The 12,485-nt window shown below is 48.1% G+C and overlaps 2 pseudogenes; both read right to left on the reverse strand.

Annotated features, from left to right (window-relative positions):
* Positions 1 to 5,239: 5,239 nt before the first annotated feature.
* Positions 5,240 to 6,490, reverse strand: LOC123399392 (annotated as a pseudogene).
* A 1,989-nt stretch (positions 6,491 to 8,479) lies between these two features.
* LOC123411576 lies at positions 8,480 to 9,740 on the reverse strand (annotated as a pseudogene).
* Between the last annotated feature and the right edge of the window lie 2,745 nt (positions 9,741 to 12,485).

Raw genomic sequence — 12,485 nt, forward strand, 5'->3', positions numbered from 1 at the left:
ACGGATTTAATGTCAGAAATATCAAGAGTTTTCTATAAAATAGCATGACGGACTAAGAATACCCATTCCTTTTATTAATAAAGTATTAAATTCTACATATTTTTCTAATCAAATTCCATATATAATATGTTAAATTTAGAGTTACGGTTTAAAAATATAAGTGTTTAAAAAAAATTAATATGTACAATGTGTTTAATGTCATAAACATCAAGTTTCTCTTTATAAAATAACATGACAAACTAAGAATACTTATTTTCTTTATTAGTACTAGTAAAAGTGCCCGTGCGTTGCATGGGTTTAGATAGTCAATTTTTGGATCATGATTTTTGTATTTGAAAAGCCTGTGCCTCCCTTCCCTTCCTCTCATGCCCCCCGTCAAAATCAACTTAAACTCGGCACCGTCATTGAAGTGCTAGTAGATATGTAAACATACAACAATCTATTATAGCAACTAATACCTATAATATCTTATAGTAGGAATATTATGGTAGGGGGAGTGGGATCGAGGAGAGCGACGAATAGGGGAGATATCTTGCGACAAGTAGGAGGCGCTCGCTGTCGAGGAGGCTGGACACCGTCGTCGGCGGGGCTGCCGGATGGACGTCGACGGGCAGCTCATCCTTTCTCCGTGCATGGTCAACGGGTAGTTGCGGCTTTATTAACTTTTTCAGAAAACATGACTCTATTCGTATATAAAAACATACACACGGACATATGAAAACGAAATAATCAAAATAGTTGCTCATAAATATAATGAATTGTGCAATGCCTATATTTTTTCTCTGACTCACAATTCCTTCCATCCTTACATTCCGTAATAATTTCTTGTATCAATCCTCCCTTTATTAGGGGGCAATTCATTTTATAGCCCGCAATTTTCTTTCACGCGAGACGTATGCAACATCATGCACCTTCTAGCAAGTTTGTTACCTTGATTACTCGCGGATATATTTAAACCGATCTGATTAAATATACGGGAAGATGTGGTACTATTTTATTTTTTGTGCTATATGCCGGTCACAACATTTTGTCAAGTAGAAAATGATAAGTTAGTAGAAATCCAGGTTTAACTTGCTTACTCAAGTGTCACGTCCCTGGATCCCTAACTAGGGTTTAGTATTTGTGCTCATGTTTTCTTCCATTGCATTCAAGAAATTGAAACAAACTCCAAAGAAGTGGTGAAACTCAACCAAAAACCCTAGCCACTTCTTATTCAAAGGAAATTCAAATCTTGTCAAAATTAATGGACCCAAAATGGCCTTCTTAAAAGTTCAATATTTCTGATAAATATTGAAAACAAATTATCAGGGGAGAGAATTATTTTCAAATCACTTTTGGCATTTTATTTTTAAACTAGCAAGTCTCTGAAATCAAACTTATATTTGAATTCAAAAAAATATAATTTTCAAAAATGCTGAAAACTTTATGGGTGATTGAAAATATTCCAACTAACACCCCATCATTTTTAAAATTATTTTTAGTTTGCTTTTTGAAGCCAAAATAAATAGAAATCAATGTCAGCAAATAAAACAGAAACAGAAAAATAGAAAAATGCTATCCTACGCTTACCTGCGAGGCCCAGCCCACCAGGGGCACGGTCGTCTTCTTCCTCTGCCTTCTGGGAGAGGAGAGAACGACCACGGCGGCCTCCTCCACCTCCTGCTTCGCCGTGGCGTCCTCCGGTGCCCCGCAGGACAGCGCGACAACGGGGATGACTACCCCGAGCACGTCCTTATCCATCCCCGCTCTCCATTCCTCCCCTCCTCTCGGTTTCTTCCTTCTCCTCCTGCCGCCATTGACACAAGCTTGAGCTCGAGGAGCCCGAGCTCTCTGGCCACAGGGAATCCCCCCGAGTGCTCCATCCTCTCCGCAACGTCGAGCTTGATGCTCACGTCAACGAAACCGTCCTCCCCGAGCCCTGCAACACCCCCAGTGCCGTTGTCTTCAACCTCCGGCCGCCGGCAAATCGACGGTGGATCGCCGGCTACAACCCTTCCCCGAGCAGTCTGAGCCCAGCTTCGCCTCCACCATGAGCTTGCGAGCATTTCCCCTCTGTTTCCCCTCTCTCCCCGGCACTCTAGCCCCGAGACCCATTAACCCGAGCTCCGGCAGCCGCCTCGGCTCGTCGCCGGCATGCTTCGGCCACCTATAGCCCCTCCTGATGCCCGTAGAGGATGAGGCCGAGCCTGGGGATCATCCCAGTGCTCTCGGCACTCGATCCCGAGCACCACAGCACGCTCTGGTGCGTCTCCGGCGAAGATACGCCGCGGATCTGGTCGCCACCGGTCAGTCTCCGGTGGGGGACGACGTGGTCGGCCTAATCCCGGTGGATTAGCACTAAGCAACCATTCACATTGGGCCCTAGCAGTGGGACAAACCCACTTAGGGGCTGGTCAGCATGGGATTAGCTCCTGACATGCTGACGAGTGGCCCCCACCTGTCAGGTTTGACCTGACCAGGTCAGTTGACCTGCTGACGAAGTGCTGACGTGGTTATGACGCAATAAAGAGTTTTCTAATTTAAAAGAATTCCAGAAAATGCCCAAAACTTCTAAAAATCATAGAAAATAATTTGTAACCCCAATGAAAATAATTTATATATGAAAAAGTATCAGAAAAATCCAAGGAATCTGATTTTGATATTTTCAAACATGTTTGAAAATGTTAACATCACCAAACAAATTAAATGATGATTAGTATAACCTTATTAAATAATATATATTTGGAATTTGAAATCCATTTGAATCCCACTTCAAATATTATGACCAAACCATGATCAAGAACAACCAGCAACCCAACATACCATCATCATGCATGCTAAAACAAGATTACCTGAGCATTAGGTCGAATCAATTAAATGGGCATTTGAAAATACCTTGTTTGAAGTGATAATTGAATCTTGATTCAAATCAACTTCAACTTAAGAAATGGTAGTCACATTAGCCTACCACCTTTCATTTCATGCCATGCTCATGCATCATCTTGTTGCATATGATTGTTATTGATTGATATTGTTTTACCGGTAGGCCCCGCTCCTCCGGATTCCACCGAATATCCGACTGACGTATATTGTCCCTCTGCTGAGCAACTAGGCAAGCAACCATTTTGATCATCCCGATAAATCCCATGTTCTCGCTCCTTCACTTACTTATTGCATTAGGATCAAATGCTTCAAATGTGTTTGCCACGTTAGTTGAACCCACTTCCTTTGCATGACCTGTCATTGTCACAATAAATAGCCGAACCTTGCAACCTAGCATACCTGGTAGATGCTTGAGCCATGATATGCCTTATCCTGCTATGCATGCTATGCTTAGAGTTGCGTATGGTCTGTCATCTGGGTGATGAACAGGATTGTGAGAATGTGTTCAGTAAGTAAAGGTTGTGTGTTGAACCTGATTTGGTAAAGGTACCAGTGAAAGGCTATGTAGGAGTACATGGCGGGTTGTTTCATTGGAACCGTCCTTAGGAACCGAGTTCCGTGTATGTAATCCAAGACGAGATACTACCACATGCTGGGCCCTGAAATATGACCCCGCTCGACTTATTAACCGCCTAGTACTCGGTCAAGGAGTTGCAAGTAGTTTCTGGTGTTTATAGTCATGCTGGAGGCCGTGCGTAGCGCTGACCTGAGAGGTGGGCTATGATGCGGTAGGCAGTGGCACGGTGTACCAAGTGGCACCCGGATGGTGGGATTGGGAACCCTGCGCACATCGTTTGGGGCCGTGGAAGAAACCTCGGCCGGACTTCCGTGCGGGTTACCCTCAGATAGGCGATAGACCTGGACTAAGTATTAGCATGTTTAACGGTCGTGGCCGACTCCCTCACTGGGCTTCCGCTTGAAGGTTGCCGAGGTGCATGACGTGCACATGGTGATAAGTGGCAAGAGCATGTGTGAAGAAGTACACCCCTCCAGGGTTATGATCTATTCAAATAGCCGCGTCCGCGGATATGGACTACTTGGAGACATATGTTGTTCATAGATAACTTTAATGGCTACTCATAAAATTGTCAAGATAAGGGTGAGTGTCGTGGACGGCATTTCCGTATGGAGACGGAATGATTCCACGATGGAGTATTGTTGTGGTGTTAGTGGACTCGTGTGCGAGAAATCAAAGTTATCAATACTATTTAAAAATGCAAGTTGTCTAGCCACGAGTCAAATGCTGGCTTTCCGCATGAAACCCCACAATTCCTTATTGATACATTGCATGAGTAGATAGCTTACCCTAAAGTCTTGCTGAGTACTTTTGTACTCACGTTTGCCTAATAAATTGTTGCAGAGGTTGTTAATGACCCTAATGGAGGGTTCTACCTAGACATCGACGACGACGAGTAGCTGGTATCCCAGCTACGATCTGGCCCTAGGATGGGTCTGTAGATAGTCAGGCCATGTGCCTTTATCTTTCCATCTGTCCGTACTCAGACAGCTTTACTCTTCCGCTGGTTTGTAAGAACTGTGTGTATGACTTGTGATGATGGGTGGTGAGACCCCTACCTTGTAATATTATGTGTGTGGCTCTTCCGAGCCTTCTAAGTAAAGTTTGTATGTTATGGTTATGTTGTGATGCCATCGATGTATCTATACATATCGGTATGCCATGCGTACGTGTGTTGTACTTGATATGTATGGGGTTCGATTACCTAGCCGTAGGCTTTAGTAGCATTCCTTACAGGGAAATGCCCCTTTGTGATCCAACGAGCCATGGTAGATCGCTACTGCTCCGGACACATTGGTTGACCGGCATGTGTCCTTCTTAGCTGTTGTGTCTGTCCCCTTTGGGGAAATGTCACGCGATGTAATGGAGTCCCTGTAGCTTGCTACGACTCGTCTACATTCGCTGGTGACCGACACCTGCTTTGCTGGGTCATGTATACCTGTACCTGTGTGGAACTGCCGCTTTGGTTTATGACTAGACATGTCGATCCGGGTTCTTTGTCATAGGATTGCTAGCGACACAATTGCATACTCGAGTCAAAAGGCGCAAATGGTCCCGGCTAAGGTAAGGCTGCAGCCGTGGGGATAACCATGCGTGAGACCGCAAAGAGATGCGATGTGTTACAGGCTGGATTCCTTTGGCTTAGGATCGGGGTCCCGACATCAAGCAAGATATAACAAAATAAAAGGAAGGAGAAATATTCCCGTGTGGCAGAAGCAAGACATTATGGAGTTCAACATCACCATGATATTATCGAGATAATTGCACGTTTAGTCCTCGTACTTTCTAGCGCTGTCCAATTCAGTCCTCGTACTTGCGAAGTGCTTCAATACGGTTCCGGTACACGAAAATACGTCGTCAATACAGTCCCTAAGGTTAAAACCACAGTCCCGGCAATACATGACCCGCACGTACCGCGTACTTTCCCCGTATTCCATGTCATTCTGGCCCCGCGCGTCAGAGGGGACCCACCCGTCTGCATTCGCCCCTGTCTCTGCTGTCTCAGTCCTCTCCTCTTCCTCCCACAATTTGCCGGAGTCAACGCCGTGTTCACGGAGCTCGTCGTCGTGGTCCACCAGTTTGCCGCCGCTGGCATTGCCATGAGATGCTGGAACGGGTTGGTCGGTGGAGCAATGTCCATCTCGCCTTCGAGCATCTTCACCACCACGCCCATCGGCGGCCTCGCCTCTGGCTGCTACTGCAGGCACCAGAATGCCACCTCGCACATCCTCCGCGCCGTCTTCTCGTCTTGCTCGCCGCGCCGTCGCAACTCTCCATGGCTTCCATGAGCTTGCCGCTCTCGTACTTGGTCCATGCCAACTTCGGGAACCACTGCCGGCTCTCCAACGCGGCCTCGTCGAAGTTCCTCCTCCGGCCGAGGATCTCGAACAGGAGGATGCCGAAGCTGTAGACGTCGCACTTGTCCCTGGCGCCGGCCTGCATCCACATCTCCGGCGCGGCGTACTCGGGCGTGCCGCGCATCCCTAAGACGGTCTTGTGCGTGTCGGCCCGGTTGAGCAGCCGCGCGAGGCCGAAGTCGGCGTCGTAGCAGAAGCCGAAGATCCTGACGACGTTGATGTCGTGCGTCCGTCCGATGGTGCCCACCTCTGCCATGAACTGCTCCTGCGAGGTCCTATCGTCGTGCCCCGGGTGGAGACGCTTCAGGGCGACCGTGAGGCCGTTGGGCAGCATGCCCTTGTAGACGGCGCCGAAGCCGCCAACGCCGAGCCGGGCAAAGTAGTTGTTGATGAAGCCCGATAGCTGCTGCGGGGTGAACCGGATGGGCTTCTCGTAGGCGATCTCCTTGAGGAACCTCTCCACGGTGGCGTCCCCAAGAGAAAGAAGCGCGATGCCGCCGCCGCCGTCCTCCTCCTCCCTCCGCGACCTTCTCGAGCGGGACGGTGCCAACGACGCGGTGGGCACGATGGTGTCGATGTTGTCCGGGTACACGGGGCGGTTCTCCAAGGACGCGGAGTTCCGCCGGGTGCTCCGAGAGAAGTGCGCGGCCTTCCTTGCGCCTGCGGGGGAGGCGGCTGCGGAGAAGCACGCCATGCTGCTGGCCGACCTCGAGCTGGCCATCGAGAGCATCGAGTGCCTCGCCAACGCCTCCCCGTCCCCGCGGGACTCCAAGATCCGCTTGCTGTGCAGCTCCATCTGCCTCATCAGCGTCGTCGCCGTGCTCCATGCGCCGCCAGGCCCCGCCGATTGCGGCGAGGGCAACGCCCGCGGGGTGCCCACCTCCCACCTCTCCGCGTGCGCGCAACTCTACCTTGTCGTCGTGTACAAGATGGAGAGCGACCCCCACCTCCTCCACTCAAGCTGACAGTGGGTCCCCTCAGACGCGCGGGGCCAGGATGATGTGGAATACGGGGGAAGTACACGGTACCGCGGGTCATGTATTGCCGGGACTGTGGTTTCAATCATAGGGACTGTATTGACGACGTATTTTCGTGTACCGGGACCGTATTGAAGCACTTCACAAGTACGAGGACTGAATTGAACAGCGCCAGCAAGTACCAGGACTAAACGCACAAATATCTCTAATATTATCATAAGGTAGCATCGGGATCAATGCTATTTATGTACACATCATTATTGAAGATCAAGAAATCTTATCATTTCATTAGAAATGATAGCTATTTTTTAATCCATATGGTACATGCAGTTAGAGCTATAAATAAGAACATAGCTCCATGCTCAGTACTTTTCAAATTGAAGGTAATCTTCCTAACGCCAATACAATAATAGTTGAAAAAAAATCACAGAACATTTATCTCCTAAGAGCATAGACCGTGACTACATGCTGAACCAAATGCCAATTTCCTGAATCAACATATCATTGAACATTCATGTCCGCTAACATCATAGCATGACCACACCAAGATATAGCGGTAGTGAATTAACTTATTTACACTGATTTTATATGGTATAGTAGTAAACTATATTATAGATAGATACATGGATAGATAGCTCCGTCCAGAGGCCTTGTCTTCCAAATTGCTTGCAGCAACCCACTTGTTTTAGCGTAAACACCTGGTGATGCAAACAGTGATATAAAAGAAATGATAGTAACATATAGTCGTTATGCGTCCAAAATAATAATGGTTCAGTAAAAACATCAAGATACATCACATCTCTTTGCACATATCACAATGGTCATACCAATCTATGTCATACCGTTCGTGTTTAAAAGTTATAACAAAACACAATAGAAGTACACTTGATCGGATCTCTTTGCACATATCACAATGGGCATACCAATCTATGTCCGGAGGCGAGGATGGTGACGACGCTGGTCGTGGATGGGTCAGAGTCAAGAATGGTCGAAGATAAAGTGTCATTTCTCCCTCTTCGATTCATCACTTCCTACTTGAAAAAAGAAACAGAGCATCATAGTTAAATAATAGCATAATACTTAGTAACCATCAGCACCTCACTTCCTACTTTAAGCAATGCTAGGTCATGGATTTTATAAAAACTAAATATATAAACATTGGTTACCAGGTCAAGGATCATGCACACAGAAATGATCCTCCGTGGAAACCGATACAAAACGACAGTTTCACTCATTTCATCCGAATAATGAACAATATACATTTATGCACGAAGAAACGGTTTTTTTTTGCTACCAACGGATTAATCAAAGTAAATAAAGCATTTTTTCAAGTAAGCACCAAAAAAACTTTGGATATACAGAATCAAACAATACGCATGGAACCATAAGATTTCCTGGGTACAACACACCCAAACAAAATTGGCTAATGAGAAGTTGCTTCCTATATTTTAAACGTGGGCACAAAAGAAACCATTCATCATACATTCTGAATCTGATTCCAATGTGCATAAGAAATGCATGCCTTGCCATCAATCAAATTATTTAGTCACATTAGTTCCTTTGAAAGAGCATATACATTTGAGTTAGTTTTAGCTATTCAATGCTTGAACAAATAGTGGTTAGCACTATTAATCGATACATAGCATAATCATAGCTTGAGTGCAAATTAAGTCTGCACGGACATAGTACTTTCAAAATCATTGTACATGCCAAATTGGTGAATGGTATTCAACACAAAGTTCGATACACGAATTGGTCAATGCAGGCATGAAAATAAGGTTTAGTGCTGCGATAACTTACGTGACATAGCCATTTTTGTCGATATCTGCAGCGAGAAACTCTGACACGGTCATGTCTCTGGACAGCACCCAGTTGGCCATTGCACGGTGCCTCTTGTCAATCCTCATCTCCTCCAAGTAGAGGAATGCCCGTGCCACGGCTAGCGTGGATACAAGAAGCCATGCAGAGGCAAAAAGGCGTCCATGTAGTGTCCTGAAGGCATGATCGCCATACCCGACCGTGGTCACCGACATCACTGCAAGGTAAACGGCATCAAGCCATCCCATGCTCTCCACCTTCCTGAGCACGGTGGCCCCAACGCCGACGCAGATGGCCACCACACCAAGGGCGAGGGGCGACCTTCATGCGGACGCGCATTCGGCCCTTCTTGATGTCAAAGATGTAGTTGTGCCTGTGCTTGCGTGTAGAGCGGGGGTTCTTGATTGCGGTGATGAGGAGGTTCTCCTGGAGGTCGAGCACATAGGACACCATGCCGGAGAGTAGGATGTCTCCGAAGCCGAAGCCGATGAGGACGAAGGATATGGCGAAGAGCTTGGCGGCAGGGCTGGCCGGGGTGATGTCCCCGTAGCCGATTGTGAGAGCGTGACGATGCTGAAGTAGAGGGCGTCGACGATGGGGTGGGTGGGCCCGGCGGAGGAGGTGAAGTTGGCCGGGAAGGCAGCCTAGAAAGTGCCGCCGAGGGCGAGGTAGGGGAGCAAGAAGAGGAAGGCGTGCAGCATGATGGCCGGCCTCCGCGGCGGCGGTGGCGGGTTGTGGTGGTCGGCCTCGGCGGAGGCGGCGAGGACGGCGCGCTGAGCGGCGCCATGGGGGCGCGATGCGGGAGTGGAGGAGGTTGGTGCGGGCGCTGATGAAATTGAAGAGCGAGGGCATGGTGGGCTGGGGTGGGGCCTCCTCGTCGGAGGGTGGGGAGGAGGAGCAGGACGGGTGGTTGTAGTCGCGGAACGAGTCCGCGTGGCCGACGGAGATGCGGCAGTAGTGGTGGTGCCCCGGCGGCGGGGGAGGGGGAGGGGGCGGCGGCGGGTGGTGGGGCCTGAAGATGAGGCGGTCCTTGTAGGAGGAGGCCAGTGAGGGGGGCGGCACGGCGTCGAAGTTGAAGACCGGCGCGTGCTCCGGCAGCGGGTGGAGCGGCTGCGGCGCCGTGGTGGGGAGTAGCGGGTCCGTGTCCATGGCCGGAGACCACCGACCGGGGCCGGGCGGGGGTTTTCTTGGTTGGATTCTCGATGAATACTCTCGGGGATTCCTTGATGCGACCCGAGATTCGTCGGGATTTTGAGCGAGGCGCGACTCGGGTTCTTATCCTTGGGGTCGCCGGTGGGGATGAGGTGATTGAAGGTCGAAGAAGGAGGAGGAGGGACGCCCCCACAGCCTCGCCTCGCCGGCGAGAAGGCCCGCGCGGGACGTGGCAGGAGGTGGCGGCGGGATGGGATCGGTGGTGACGGAGGTGTAGTTGGGTTTCTCTTTCTCTGCTACGTACCGTTTCTGGCTGACTTGGGGACTGCGGGTTAATTACCCAAAACGACAGGGACGTTTTTGCAAAAATGCCACGACGGACGACAGAAGCGCTCCACGCTTTATTATTAGGGGAGATACTAGTACAAATGCCCGTGCGTTGCACCGGACGAAAAAAATCCATGTGTTGCAACAAGTAACAAAATTATGTATTCGTCACTTATCAAATGGAAGAGAATATTTTTCATTATGAACTAATTAATGTATATTTTAAAATATATCTATAGACATCGTATATAATTTATAAGGCAAATCTTTAAAAGGTTTTATATTTAGAAACAGAAAGAGTAGATTGAAATAGACATATAGACATATAGTGAGATATCAAATCACCGGTCTTTACTGTTATTCAATCTACTTCATGTAATGAAGGAAACAACACAACACATCAAGTAGTTCTTAGCACCCTCACATTCAGATCCATTACCAACAGAACAATATCCCGCAGAAATATACCGCAGAAACATCGGAAGTAGAACTACCAGTACGCAAAGAAACTTTGATGTATTAATGTAAACACGTATATCTCGCAAATCTGTCCATTCTACACACCCATTGTGACAGAAGCACAACAATGAAGAATGTAAACCAGTTTCATGGAACCATTACATGTCAGGTTTCTCTTATGATAAGCTTAACAACCCAGCTTTGTGTTTGAGCTATATACTACCAAAGTTCTGGTATGTGATTACCTATTAATTCCAAGATAAACACATGAACGGACTAAAACATTCCGAGGCAGGTTTGAAATTTCTAGCACATGGTAAGCTAATACTTCCAGGTTTTGTTCTAATAGTTTGGCCAACAAAAAATTCAGGCACTGAAAATTGCAACCTCGGGTGGAGCATGACCGCGTTTCGGCGAAGTGCCGGCATCTGGGTTCCAGCTTAGTAAAATGTCGGCAACGTGGTGTTACTTTCAACAGGATCTTTGCACATAAAAATTGCATTTTCTCCATCGTTCAGTGCCTCCCCAAACCGCTTCTGTGAAAGGTGCTACAAAAATCCTCATGTTTCTCTTTTCTTCAGTCTCCACCCGAGTTCCACCACCACAATTCCTTGCCTTTTATTCTGCCAATCATTCTCAAGTCTCAACTGATTATTTCCTCGCTCGATCTCCTACAGCCGCATAGGAGGAAGTAGGACAGAGGAGCTTTACCTCCACCTAAAAACTTAACATTCATCTCCATCCCCACCGCTCTCTCTGCTATCAAAAGCAAAAAATACAAACTACACCGCTCCTCTCTTCCGTTCTGTTGCTCCATCTGCTTTCTCGTTCCTATCCACAAAACATTAAGAATTCTTTACAAAACAGAATGCAGAGGAATAAGAGAATACATGATCAGTACAAGTTATTCCTTGCATGGCACCACTGACAACATGTTGAGCGGCAACATCATATACCTGTTGTGTTGCCGTAGTTGGTCCAAACACACTATCTGGTTGCAAATTTCACATTAGCCACTTAGAAGAGAAATTTGAAATTGAAAACAGAGTTTGCTGTTACTTAATGAATGCGACAACGATTTTAAGCAGAAACATTTGGTAATTCCATTGAACAATCTGCCTACACAATTATATATCAACATTTCTGTATAATTTATCGACTGTGTTACAATATTACTCAGCATATGTGCAGAAGACCAGAATCGTGGCATTGTTCAGAAGGTAGCAGTTATGCTTCCGTTACTACTTCGGGACCTCAAGCAATCCACTCATCCTCCAACACTTCAAATTTAGTGAGTCTCACCATCAATCACTCGGCTTTACATACCGTAGGCATAAGCGATGTTGGGATTGTGCTCGCTACGCACGACAGTCTCGCCGTCCACGTACCACGCGATCTCCTCCCCCTGCCGAATCTCCTGCGAGCTTCCACACACACACACACACACACAGAAACACAGATTTCGTTCCACCACTCCCCTCCCCTCCCCTGCTCCGGCGACCGATCGGCCGGCCAAGAAGCCCATCGCCTACCCCTCAAGCCGGATCCGCCATAGCGCTGTACCACCGCGCGGCCTCCGCTATCCGGCAGCGCGGGGCCCCGCCCATGCTCCCGGCGTGGGCCATGGCGTCGCTCCTCGGCCACGTCGAGCCGGCGCCCAAGGACCCCATCCTCGGCGTCACCGAGGCCTTCCTCGCCGACCCCTCCCCCGACAAAGTCAAAGTCGGCGTCGTGTGTCCTCTCTCTCTCAGGACGGGAATGGATAAGCCTGGGAGGGGGTTTACGTAAATGAGCGAAACATTTTTTATAACTTAAAAACATACCGCGGGTTGAATACCGGAAAAGCAAGGGGTGTTTCTGAATGACCGACGACGTACGAAAGAAGCACTGCGTGTTTTATTATTAACTAGTAAATGTTCCCGTGCGTTGCATCGGGTTAGATAGTCAATTTTTGGA

This window comes from Hordeum vulgare, chromosome 1H (genome assembly GCF_904849725.1).
Source record: "Hordeum vulgare subsp. vulgare chromosome 1H, MorexV3_pseudomolecules_assembly, whole genome shotgun sequence".
NCBI lineage: Eukaryota > Viridiplantae > Streptophyta > Magnoliopsida > Poales > Poaceae > Hordeum > Hordeum vulgare.